Below are 13512 nucleotides of genomic sequence, written 5' to 3' on the forward strand. Positions count from 1 at the left end.
CATCCTGGGCATGACGTGCTGTGGTATGGAATACCTCTTTGGTCAGTTTGGGTCAGGTGTCCTGTCTCTGCTTCCTCCCGGCTTCCCCTCCTCCCTGGCAGAGCATGAGGCTCACAAAGTCCTTGGCCAAACCAAAACATTCTTGTTATCAGCTCTGTTCCCGAGCTGAAAGTCAAAACACTGCACTGCACCAGCTACCAAGAAGGAGAAACATGACTGCTACTGCTGAACCCAGGACACCCGATTTGAGAAATATACTGTGAATTCTCTGCATCTGCTAAATAGTGTGTAATGAATTGATGAGAAGAGCACTGAACTCTCAAAGAATGGGAAATTACTTGCACAGCTTCTGTTTGCCTCCATACATACATACATAGGTATTGTTTCCAGAAGACCATGTGCAGAGGGAGGGTTAGTGAATATCAGGTGAAGAGGTAAGCTGCATTTGCTTTCTACTTATGTTCAGCATCTCTCTTTAATACTTTATTTCCCAAGCACATGAGGATGCTGCTCTGCAGAGAGAGCTCGTGATGGAGATGTCAAACATCCCTTGGTCTAGAGGAAGGTGTCCTTGCCCATGGGAGCTATATGGTCTTTAAGGTCCCTTCCAAATTTAACCATTCCTCTATGGTCTTTACCCATTCTAGTATTCCATGATGCAACTTGGCCAAGCTCAGTGCTCCCCAAACATTCAGTTTACATCCTAAGACAGCTCTGAAAGGTGCCTGTTTTGGGGGAAGCTCCCAGGCCTAACTGCCACTGTCAATGCATACAAAGTCACTCGTTCCCCAGACAGAAACCCACATTCATGTCCTGTTTCTGTAACATGTCTCATGTCCTCCTTTTAGTCATGTTGTCTCCTGGGCCAAGCATCTCAGTTAAGGCTCCGTGGCCATCCCGCATCCCTGGGAACACCTCACTCACAGATGGAAAGTTTGAGGAGCACCTCTGTGGGGGCCTGCAGTTTATATCCCATCTACACTCCTGTCATGAGGAAAAACTGCCCTCATCTCTGCCCTCATAAAGATGGTTATTGTTACAGCTCATGAAATAGTTCTTCATGGCCTGCCACAGTCAAAGGCATGAATCATCCATCAGGGAAAGGAACATGACATGGACAAGCCCCTGGGTTACACAGAGCAGTAAGGGCTGCCCAGCCAGTGGGATGCAATGCTGTCAGCAAGGCAAGGGTCAGAAAAGGAGGCTGTGTGAACCCCCTTCCCCCCCCCCCTTCCCAGCTAGGCCATGTCAAATGCAGAGATAGAAAAGACACCCAGGGAAGGTTCTCTGAGCCTTTGGGCTGGTTTACAGCTTTTCAGCTAAAAAACCAAGCGGCAGAAGGGCTTTTTACTGCTTCCTTTCACCCCCCCCCCGCAACCATTCCCTTGCTCTTTCCCTTTATTGGAAGAGGAAGAAAATCACTAAACCACCACAAATGTCAGTTCTCAAACCTCAGTTCTGGAGTGTTTGTTGTTTTTACCATGAGGAAAATCCAAATATTTCCTTTAAAATCCAGTTTATCCAGAAGAAAGGGTTTTAAACAGAGCCTGGTGGCAAGCAGTGTCCAACGCTATGTGTTCAGGCGTGTTGCCTTGCCTCTAACCACTGCTTTGCAGGCAGGATAACAGGAGCCTTTGTCAGGTATTTGGGCCAAATATGCTGGACTCTTTGTCTTCCATTTCTGGTTATATTTCAGTCTCGACTCTTCTGCTTCCATTACAGCGAAGGTCAAAAATGCCTCTGCCTGCAGGCTTGCGTTGTTAAACTTCAGATGTTCTCCAGATGTTCAGCAAGGGGGGTTTTACGTAACGACAGAATTTGGGCCACATTCCTCTGTTTTCCTCTGACTAAGCGCTCCTCATTTGAGGCAACACTGATTCACAGCCCTTCACGGGAAGGTAATGGCTTGGAAAGGAGGGAATGGCTGAGACCATTACCAATGTAGTAGGACTCCTAGGATGTGTACCCTACAAGCAGTGCAGCAAGCTATGGCAGTACTGTGAGACTGCAATCCTAAAGGATGGAGCAAAAAGTGATGTGAAAGAGGTAAACTGATAAGTGGGAGAGAAATATCTTGCCCGGTTAGCTCTTGTCAATGAAACCTAAGACTGCTTGGTTGGTTGATTGCCCTGCTCATTTTTTCTCCATGGACATCAGGTATTGGATGGGGCCCTGACCAGCACCATGTAGTGTTCCTATATACAGCCCTAGGAAGGCATGGTAGCATGTTTCCTCTGCACCCATGGGACTCCAGGAGATCACAGGGCTACCAGGGCAACTCTTCCCCAGCCTGCAGGCCTGTAGCTCAGTCAAATTGCTGTTGATGATGCTAATGCTAAACCTCAAACTGCTCTAGGATGATTCTGAACTGTGTATTTATGGGCTGTTCCTGTGCCTACAACTTTCCCAAGGAGCATAGGTCCATTGCCTAGCCTTTCTTAGCTGTAACAGTAGAACAACTGGATGCTCAAATGCCTCTTGCTGCCCTGTGGTTTGGGGTTTTTTTGAATTCTGCAATTCCCAAACGTGTTTTGGTTTAAAGTTTCCATTATTTTGTCCAATTGCATGGTTTTCCCCCTTAAAAGAAGTAATATTGTCTAAGAAGAATAGATCATGATATATGTAAGCTTGTGGGCAAACAGCAGAGGAAAGACTGTAACCCATTAAGAAATACGGTGCCAACAGACACAAGAAATTCTGAGCAAACTCAAGACCACAAAGTAAGACCATTCCCCCACACCACATCCTATCATCATCGTATTTCTCCAGGTAAAGGATTTCAGAAGCTGATGGCCTCCTATAAAGTTGCATAGGATGGGGAAGCATCACCAAAGTATGGTGCCGCTCTGGGAGACTTCCATATACCAGCTTCAGGTTTTATTAATTCCTATCAATAATTAGGTCATTTAGATTATTGTAATGACTGGACTAAATAAACTACTCTGGTTAGGCTGAGAAGATGTTAGCTGGGCAAACAATGAATTCTTACAGCTACCTTTAGCAGTGTCTTTCTTGGTTGCTCACAGCTAAGCCCACAGGCAACAAGCATGCTTTGACAGGGTCCTTCCCCTTAATATTTCTCCTGGTTTATCTGTTGGAAGGCTGGTCTGGCTCCACAGTGTCTGCTTCCCATGCAGAAAGCATCTATTACATAGCTTCACACGTTGTCATCCCTGTCACACATGGAGGTGCTTATAGGAGTACCCTAAAGCAACAACATGGCCTTGCCAGCAAGGACTGGGAATGCATGGGGTGATTTATCCCCATGAAATAGAACTGCAGCCATTCCATCTGCCCACCAGCTCACCTCAGCGAAGCAGTGCTCCTGTTCCCATCCATTGCTGCAGACACCCACAGGAGATGCTTATCAGTTTTGTCATCCATTTCATCCCTGTGGAAACGCTAGAATTCCATATCCAAGGCAATGAAACAAACAAAAACACAGCTGGGGGATCTCTTCTTGATAGTAATGTATGAAAAGGAAAAGTAGAATGACATAGCAGGAGCTGGAGGCAGTGCAGGCACATCATGCTTACATCATGCTTCTGGAGGGAGATCATTGTTCTTTTCACTTTTGGTTATGGTGTTTTGTTCTGAATTACTCCAGAGGTCTTGGAAGATGGATACACTGCTCCTTGAAATGCAGTGTTCAAGGCCAGGTTGGACACCGGGGCTTGGAGCAAACTGCTCTAGTGGAAGGTGCCCCTGCGCATGGAACTGGATGAGCTTTAAGGTCCCTTCCAACTCAAACCAGGCTGTGATTCTATGATGTTCCCTGTTGGCTGATGGATTGTATATCACTAGAAGTAGGTAGTTTTGTTGTTAATCTCTCCTTGCCCTTTGGACTGTGGAGGGGTAAGGGCTCTTTGATGTTCTTCCAGCTTTCCAGAAATTAGCTTTCCTGGTTTTAGGACTGGGGTATTAAAACTCTCGGATTTCTGCCATGTCACAGATGCATCTCTTGCAGTTAGACTGAACCAAACCAGCCACCAGATGCCCCACATTGTGCTGCCTTGTGTTGAATTCAAGGCAGATCCATTGCAGCAAGAGGGCCTTGCCCATGGGCATCAGCCAGCGCTTTCAAGATATGTCCTGCAATAGATATTGCAGCAAGGAAGGAGCCTGCAGCCCCCTTGCCTGCGCTGCTGATACCCTGAGACAACAGAAAGCATGGAGAAAAGGCATATCCATCAGACCCTGGCTCAATTTCTTTCCTGGCTCAGCTCTAGAAAGCAGTTCAAACCTTCATAAACATGGGTATTATCCCAAAGTGCTCAACTATATATTCAGAAATCCCTGCAAATCCCTCTCTTGGCCTAGAAGAATCCAAACCCTCAGGAGCCGCAAAGTGGTTGCTCCTTTTTCTGAGTTGTGTTTATTTCTATATAAATGGGGGTGTTGCTGAGGATTTTGGGATTCTAATAGTGATTTCTAATATATAAAGTTATCTCTGCATATCCAGTTATGTTTTGGTCAATGTGAGAGCTAAACACAGTTGCATATGGTGCTTTCTGCACTTGAGACTGTAAAACCAGCATGTTGCTTTCCTAGGGGAAGCCTGTCCCAAGATAAAGCTCAGGCCATGAGCAGCAGAATGCAGTATTTCCTGGCCCCAAGAGCCTCACATGGGCTCGTACTTAGCAAGACACCAAGGGCAGCTGGATGAGCCCCATCTGGAGCTCCAGAGCTCCTTTGGAAAGTGTGTCAAATGGGGTCTGGCACGCAAGGGAAATGAGAACATGTGGCAGATTCTTGCACACAAAACCAGCCATTGCAATAGCAGCTCGGGATGAGACCCAAATGCTGCCAGCAGGGCAAAAGCAAGGCAGAAGGAGGATTAGCCTCGTCTAAATCTCTGCAACATTCCTGTATCTCGCAGGGCCCATCCCATGGGAAGACCTGTGGTGGATGTTGGATGCTCTCTATTCTGCAGGAGGAAGCCTGCATGCAAAGATGGTAACATTGCTCTGAGGACACGTGTTCAAGGTTGAATGGACATTCAAGCCACGTTGGATGGGGCTTGGAGCAACCTGCTCTAGTGGAAGGTATCCCTGCCCATGGAATTGGACTGGTCCCTTCCAACCCAACCCCATTCTGTGATAGCTGAGAATATCCAACAAAGGGCCATTAAGATGATGAAGGTATTGGAGCATCTCTTATACACGGACAGGCTTTATGAGCTGGGATTGTTCAGAGTGGAGAAGCCTCAGGAGATCTTATCCATGTGTAGAAATACCTGATTGGAAGTAAGGAAGAAGTGATGCCTTTGGCAGGACAAGAGGCAATGGGCACAAACTGGAACATGAAATTCCGCCTGAACACAAGGAAACACTTGTTTGACTGGACACTGTTCTGGACAGGCTGCTCTGGGGGGGATTGGACTGGGTGACCTGCAGAGATGCCAGCATTCAGTCATGATTCTGCTGGTCCCCATTTCATTGGTGGCATCAGAAAGTCATTTGCTCTGTGTCCCTGCAGAGTCCTGGGCTAATGAGGGATTCAAAGGAAAACATCCCTCAAACCCAAGGCATTACATGAGGTCGAAGAACATTAAAGAGGGGTCTTTTCTCCTTTAAGTCTCGTCTCCTGTCAGCTCAGAAGGGACTCAGACAGAGTGGGGTAAGGTGTATAAACACTGAAATGGCTCCTGACTTGCTATGTCCAGGTAAATCCTGCTGGACTTGGGACCAACCCTGCTCCAGATCATCCAGAGCCAGGCTTCAGGAGCTGGGCTCCCAATGTCTTTGTGTTCCTGGTCCCCAGGCTGTAGCTGAGGACAGTGGGGAAGCAGCGGGAGAGCGGCTGCATGGCTTTTGTCTGTGTGAAAGAGCAGCAGCTTGCAGGGAGTACAGTATCTTGTGGAGATTTTGAGCTTAGTCATACTGCAGCGACTGTAACTTGGCAGCTGGAATTACCCAGATCCTTGCAAACGTTTCCATTTAAGGTCTGGGATTTGCATTTCCCTTCGCCTCCAATTGCCATGGGGATGGAAAGTCTCCAAAGGGGGAGGCTATAGGTTTACACTAGGAGAAACGAGCCTGGGTACATCCATACCTTGCACTCTTCTACCACCCAGGGCGCTCCAGGGGTTCATTAGGGATCATTTTGGTCAGTAAATGGGTGCTGTCTGATGTCATTGTGGTTGTCAATACTTTCCTTGCCCAGGGCTCAGATATGCTGCACCCATTTGGTTATCCCTGCTTTGCCTGGTCCTGCTGAGGACACTGGCATGAGGATACATGAACAGGAATCCCTTTGGGGCTGTGCCCATCCTATTCCCATAGGTTGTAGCCCCTGGATGCTCCTTGCTTCAGGAAAAGAGGATCCCATTATAGAGAAGCACAGCATGTGGGATGCAGCTTGCACCCATATATTACAGATGTGCAGGCTTAGCAGCGCTTTTCTCCAGCCTATGGAAAAAAGCATTCCCAACTTATGAAAAGCTTTAGGGTAGATAAAGCAGAGTCATGACCTGAGCTGATAAAGGGATGTGCCTGCTGCGAGTTTATTGCTGTGGCTAGAGCTGGAGCCTCTGGGGGAATGGTTTTTGGATGCTGCACCCCTTTAGTGCTCTTGTATCTTGTCTGGCTTCCTGGTGCCCAGTATCCTGCTCACATGGAGCAGCAGGATGAAAACAATTGAAGGGGCGGGGGGGGAGGAACACACACAGAATTCCTCATCCAGGGAACTGGATGGGTAAAATATTTCATTTAAGGCCAGATTTCAGCAAACCACTTGTAAATTTTGCTCCCTCTCTATGTACTTTAGTGTCTGTGCCCACAGAAACCTGGACTGGGGGGGGTCCCCTCCTAACCCTTAGTAAAGCAGATAGGGTACAAAGACCAGCACCCTGACCTGGCAGATGCCTCTTGGTCAGGTTATGGATAACCTCTCTGTGTGTGAATTGTTTCCTTGCAACCGTTTGGCAAGGTTCCGGATGTCCTGTAGAAACATGTGATTTCTGGAGAAACCTTTTGGAAGCGGAGCATTGATTTTTCCAGACAAAAAAAAAATAAGCCCTAATCTTTGCCAGAGCCGATTCCTCTACAATCAAATCATTCAGCTCCTATGAACACAGAGCTACTGTGGGAAGAACAAATATGTTGTTACTGCCAGGCCCTGCTGATGAAGTCCTGTCTATAGCTCTTGGCTTTGTGGTCTGCGTTACAACAAGGATTTAAGCAAAGAAGAGAGAAGCTATTGAAAACCATCATGTCGTGGAACCACATCCCTCACCCTATGCAGAGAGTATGTGTGTTATCCCCTTCTTGAGAGCTTGAGGTCTGCCCAGTCCTTTCTTTGCGCAGGCATGGAGAAGAATGGAGGAGTAGCTCAGGGATGTGTGACACCACAGATGGGAGCCAGACCTGGGATGGTTCCTGCTCCAAGCCCCTGCTCTGGGACTTTCACCATGTGCAGGATCCAGATATACCATCCCAGGAGCTGCAGTTGGGGGTCCTGGTTGGAAGCAAGCACTGAGGCTGACCCCAGAGCTGCTGCAGGACCAGGCAGAGAGGGGGAGAGGACCACAACACCTGGGACTGGGGAATGCGGAGATGCTCCTGCAGTGGCTATAGTGGTTCTGGGACACCTGAGCTGGTGGGATGAAGCTTGATGGCTCATGAGAGCAGACTAATGGACCCCAGGGTGTCCTGCACAGGGGAGAAAGTCTTTGGGAGGCACGAATGGAGGGATACGTGGAGCACTGGATCAGCCCTCCCAAAGGAGTCAGCAATAGGTGAATGTTCAGACAGCTCTCATGGTCTGGGCTGTCTGTTCTGCATGGGCAAGGGATGGAGGTTATTACAGTTAAATCCTGCTTTATAGAGGTATAAAGGTTACCTTTTTAGAGGGAAGTTGAGATTGCCGTGTATATGTGCTTAAACTTGTAACCTTAATTTATCTTAGTAGGATGAGAGGGGAGTTACTTACTGAGTGCATGGACACGCTGTTATCATGTCCATCTGAATTCTCTAGGAGGAAAGACAGAGCTTGTAGCACACACGTTGAAAGACTCAGTAATGAGTGTATTTAAATGACAGCTTATTCCCCTGGAATGTCGACTTTGGGCTGCTCCTGGTTCTGGAATTAGGTTTTCCCTGGAAGCAGGACTCTTCAGTGAAGCATGATGCTCTTGAAACTGGGGCTGCCCACGACTTCAGCAAGCCCTGGCTGTAATCCTTACTGGCATTTCTAGTTCAGATCCTCTCCAGAGTGCTCCCTCATGGCCAGCACCAGCCCCTGCTCCCAGGGGAGGGAGCCCACGCAGGTTTCCTTTTCATCCACAACCCATGTTGCAGAGAGGCACACATGGACCCGACACCTTCCATGCTCCCACACCTCTTCCCCAAAGGTATCAAGAGCAAAACCCAACAGAGGATGTTTCTGTGCTCGTGGACATGAAACACGACAGAGTTTTGCCAAAGACAACTGCTGCTGCTGCCTCCTGTTGCCAGGCACTGCCCATCCCCATTTGTCCCCCAAAGAGACATTAAGTTCACTGCTGGCCAACATGTGGTCTCTCAATGAGATCCATGTGTTCCTGATGAGAAGTCTGGAGAACTTAATAGTCCCTGGCCTGGGGTTTTCTATCAAGCACTCCTACAGCCTTCAATTATCTGCATTCCCCACAAGGGATGCGGAGGCTGATTTCCCACAGGGTTCCCAGCAGCTCCCACAACTCCTTCCTTCCCCATTTTCCCTTTTCCAGCAGTCTTCACCCTTTCCCACTGTGCATCCCTGAGGATGGGCTATGCTCGATCGTGTCCTTATCATGTCTGGCAGAGATGTGCTAAGCAGACAGGACATTGATTCTGCCTTTGTGAGGCAGCAAGGTGTGCAAACAGGAGCAGGCTGCTCTTAAGGATGCTTGCGTTTGCCTGATTTCATGCTCAGTTCAGCTCTTAAGCTTTGAAGCTCCTCCTGTGAGCAGACTTCTGAGCCTACCACAGATGCTAACACCATTCTAGGGTAGGCACAAGCAATTTACTTTGTGACTTCCATGGCAGGGCATGTTTTTAGTGCTGTTATAATAGTTATGGTGCTGTGTCAAGGGGTAATGTCAACCATTTCAGGCCCTTTCAGACTGCTTGAGTGGTGCAGGGAAAATCTCAGTGTAAAATGAAACCCTGGGTTCTGTGCCCAGGAAGATACTGGCAAAAGAAACAACTCCTGGATGGTTTCTTGCTCATTTCTGCTTCTCTCTTTATATTTTTCTCTTTCTAGATGGAGGCTGTCAGAGGATGGATGGAGGAGGGACAGAACTGTATGTAAAGACAATGAGTGCATGCCTGCACTTTCACCTCCCCACTGTTAATCTTGTTTATCACACGCTGAAGCTGGAAAATCTCAAGCCTCTTTGGACTGGCAGTGAGCGTTGAGCACGGAGACTCTCAATCTTACACAGAAGTAGTATAGGCATAAGATGCTGTGTGGATATGATTACAATGATTTAATTTGCTGGTGGTGGTTGGCCTCACATTAGTGCTTACACGGGGAGCACAGACATTCAGATAACCTCGTAAAAGGGTATGTCACCCCCCCTTATGTATTTTAACTTCCTTGTGAGCCTGATCTCTTGGGCTGATTGAAGGTACCATCAGAACCCAGGGAAGGATGCAATGTTGTTGTTGTGCTGTACCCATGTATTGCTAACTTGCTCTGCTGAGTATTTGCTTGTTTTGTCTCAGAGAAACACACATTAATAATGGGGTTTGGAGGGGTTATTTTTGTTTACTTTAAAGGAGGACCTTTGAAATCAACTCAGGCAAGAATCTTTTGCTTAACACTGATAATGTAGACACATTATTGTAAGTAATGTCAATTCTCTTGCATGTTAATTCTATTACATTTCTTACAGGCATAAAGATAATAAGTGTTAATTTTATTACATATCTTACATGTATCAAACTCCTGCCCCGATTTTTATGACACTCAGTGCAAATACCATTTTCCTTGTCAGTAGTAACAAGTTCACCTGATGGCAGAGGGGAATTCTATTGCAATGTTGTATTTGGCCAGGAGGACATTTCATTACAGAATTATACATTTCTTGCATAATATGATATTCCTATAATATATATATGAGATATATACCTATATATATATAATATTCTTGTATATATCAACCTACAGCTGCAAATAAAATGAAGGCCTCTAGCATTTTATGTTAGAGCAAAGGCTTGAGCATGTGTGTAAGGGAAAGGGAGGTGTTAAGATTCGTGCCAAAGCCAGACAAGCAATGCTCTGCTGTACGTGACCCAGGAAGCTGGGCCAAAGAGCTGCACAGGGTTCCCTGGATTCACATCTAATACGTGGGAAGCAGAAGCCATGGAGCAGTAGGAAAGTTCTGCAGCCCAAGGAACAGCAGCTGGGTGGCTGCCCACCATGTTCCCGGAACAGGGATGTCCAGAAAACAGCCTCTCCCCATAGCCTTTACCCCATCTGAGGGATTAAAGCAAGTCCTGGGAGGCCTCGGCACATAAAGTCAGTCCAAGAAGGGCTGAAGACATGTTGGGGGCTTTTGCTTCATGACTTGATGGCTGAAGTGGGTGCAGATTCCAGAGGTCTCTATTTGCCTGTGGCATACACTGTTAGCAAGACTTGAATTCAGTGCAACAGTTGGGGTTGCTCATTAGCTTGTAAACTGGGATGAATGTAAATGGATGCAGAGTTTTGTAAATTACTGTCAGATTAACCTGTGGCAAATCTGGCCCCATATTCATGTAGTTGAAGGGGTCACAATGGAACTCCTTGCCCCAGGACTGCACTCATCTTCCAGAGACTTTGGTGGCAATGTAGAGTCATAGAACAGCTTGGGTTAGAAGGGGCCCTAAAGCTCATCCTGCTTCAACCCCCTGCCATGGGCAGGAACACCTTCCAACCTGGCCTTGAATACTGCCAGGGATTGGGCAGCCACAGCTTCTCTGAGCACCCTGTGCCAGGGTCTCAGCACCTCCACAGTCTTTTAGTAGTAGTAGTAATTAGTGAGTAGGTAGGTACAGTTCTTACCACTGCAGAAATTCCAGAAGATATTACTGTTCACTCTTACTTGTTGCTGATGTTTACCTGTGCGGTATCTTTTGCCCATCAATCCACTTACTTATGCAAGCATCAATCATCTAGACCCTACTGACTTCCTTGATACCGGCATCAAAAAGGTCCTGCCATTTGGGAAGGGAGGGATTATATTGTCCTTTAAACTCTGTAAGGTGAAAGTTAAAAGCTTACTGTGTAGTTTGGGAGAGACTCAAGAGAAGGCTTTTTGTGCTTCAGGAAGGCAAGGCGGTGTTGGACCTACCGCTACTGGTGCACCAGCATGGTGCTATGCTGACAGGTTTTACCTTCAGTATTGAGCTGGGCTCATACATGACTGCTGTGCCAAGCTCACTTTCAAGACTCAGGTTGGGCAGAGAAGAAATTCAGAGCAGCCCTGTGGAGAAGGACTTGGGGGTGCTGGTTGATGAGAAAATGAACATGAGCTGGCTTCAGTGTGCACTCACAGCCCAGAAAGCCAACCGTATCCTGGGCTGCATCAAAAGGAGCGTGACCAGCAGGTCGAAGGAGCTGATCCTGCCCCTCTACTCTGCTCTCGTGAGACCTCACCTGGAGTATTGCGTGCAGTTCTGGTGTCCTCAACATAAAAAGGACATGAAACTGTCGGAACAAGTCCAGAGGAGGCCACGAGGATGATCAGGGGACTGGAGCACCTCCCGTGTGAAGACAAGCTGAGAAAGTTGGGGCTGTTCAGCCTGGAGAAGAGAAGGCTGCGTGGAGACCTCAGAGCAGCCTTCCAGTATCTGAAGGGGGCCTATAGGGATGCTGGGGAGGGACTCTTCATTAGGGACTGTAGTGACAGGACAAGGGGTAACGGGTTCAAACTTAACCAGGGGAAGTTTAGATTGGATATAAGGAGGAAATTCTTTCCTGTTAGGGTGGTGAGGCACTGGAATGGGTTGCCCAGGGAAGTTGTGAATGCTCCATCCCTGGCAGTGCTCAAGACCAGGCTGGATGAAGCCTTGGGTGAGATGGTTTAGTGTGAGGTGTCCCTGCCTATGGCAGGGGGGTTGGAACTAGATGATCTTAAGGTCCTTTCCAACCCAAACTATTCTATGATTCTATGATTCTCCTTCACATCCTGGGAGGCTGTGAGTGTTTCAGAGAGCTGAACTTCATGCTTTCCTTTGGTGAGCATCTTTGGTTACAATATGCAACCTTGAAGTCACAAGTTTTCATTTAGGATCTGAAGCACCAGTCCCTAAACCAGCAAAAAGCCTCTGATTGGCTTCAAGGTTCTTTCTTTCATATTTGCTTTCTAATTCTTTTTTACCAATCCAGTGGAAATGGGAATCCCGAGGATTCAGTTCCATGCAAGGGTTGATGTTGGCAACATTTGTTGAAGACCCGAGGGCAGGAGAACAATGTGGTTACAGACACAAAACTGGGATTAGAGGCAAGATTAGCATTTCAAACGAATCACCTGCATTCCTGAGCCCTAACATGTCCTTGCCTGGCCAACAGGCTCTTAAGAGAAGTCACTCCAACCAGGCCAGCCCCTCCGCAGCCCAGCAGCCCACACTGCTGTACCCTCACATTGAGAGAAAAAGGCTTTTTTCCCCCAATCTGCTCCCTTTCAGCCCCCTCTTTTCCCAGGATGAGGCACTAGTTAATCCCTTTCCTTTCTAATTATACCCATTAGTCATTGCGAAAGTGTCTCCCAGTAGATTCATGGTTCAATACAATGAGTATGTCTTGAGGGAATATTATTCATAGTGAGCCGAATGCTAACAGAGAAAGTCTATATTTCATTTGTAACCTTAGCCAGAGGAGTCATTGCTGGGGGGCGGCAGCACCTCCAGGCTCCAGCAGTGAAGAAAGCAAATGTTTAGATAGAAGCTGTTTGGCAGAAGAAGGAACTGCAATCTCTTTTAGGTCTGTACATGGCATTAAGGACCGTGGGTGAGGCGGGATGTGACTAAGCTCCAAAATGTACATGATTTTTTAACCATTACTGGTAAAAGAGCAGGGAGGGGAGTGAGGTTTCCTCTAGAAACTATGTGGGATTGGCTTTTTTTCTCTCTGGATTTCACGGAAACACCGCTGCAAGTTTTTCCTTCTCGTTTCTCTGGTGACAAGAAAATAAAACAAATGCAGCTGGGTCATTCTGCGCTTGCTGTGTTTCACCACCAAGCCCCAAAGACACAAACTGTGCCTTTTAACTGTTTCCTTACCCTGGGCTCCAAAGCTAAAGCTCATTTGATATCTCCACAGAGATAGCTCGGGATTATCCAGTACTGTGAACCACATCAGCCACCTCCTCAAGCTCCTGCCTTGCCAAGGAGCTGGAATGCAGTTGCTTCACTATGCAAAGGCTCTTCCCAATGAGCCAGAGGTTTGGGGCTCAGCTGTCCCGACTGGCTGCATGGAAAAAATGTGCTGCAAGAGCTGAATGCATCAAAAGCAAGGATTGTGAAACTGGTAAAAGGGGACCTATATGGGGAGAGAGTGTTTCAG

Source organism: Pezoporus occidentalis, unplaced genomic scaffold (genome assembly GCF_034315485.1).
Source record: "Pezoporus occidentalis ecotype Australia unplaced genomic scaffold, CSIRO_AGI_Poc_V1 ctg118, whole genome shotgun sequence".
Lineage (NCBI taxonomy): Eukaryota > Metazoa > Chordata > Aves > Psittaciformes > Psittacidae > Pezoporus > Pezoporus occidentalis.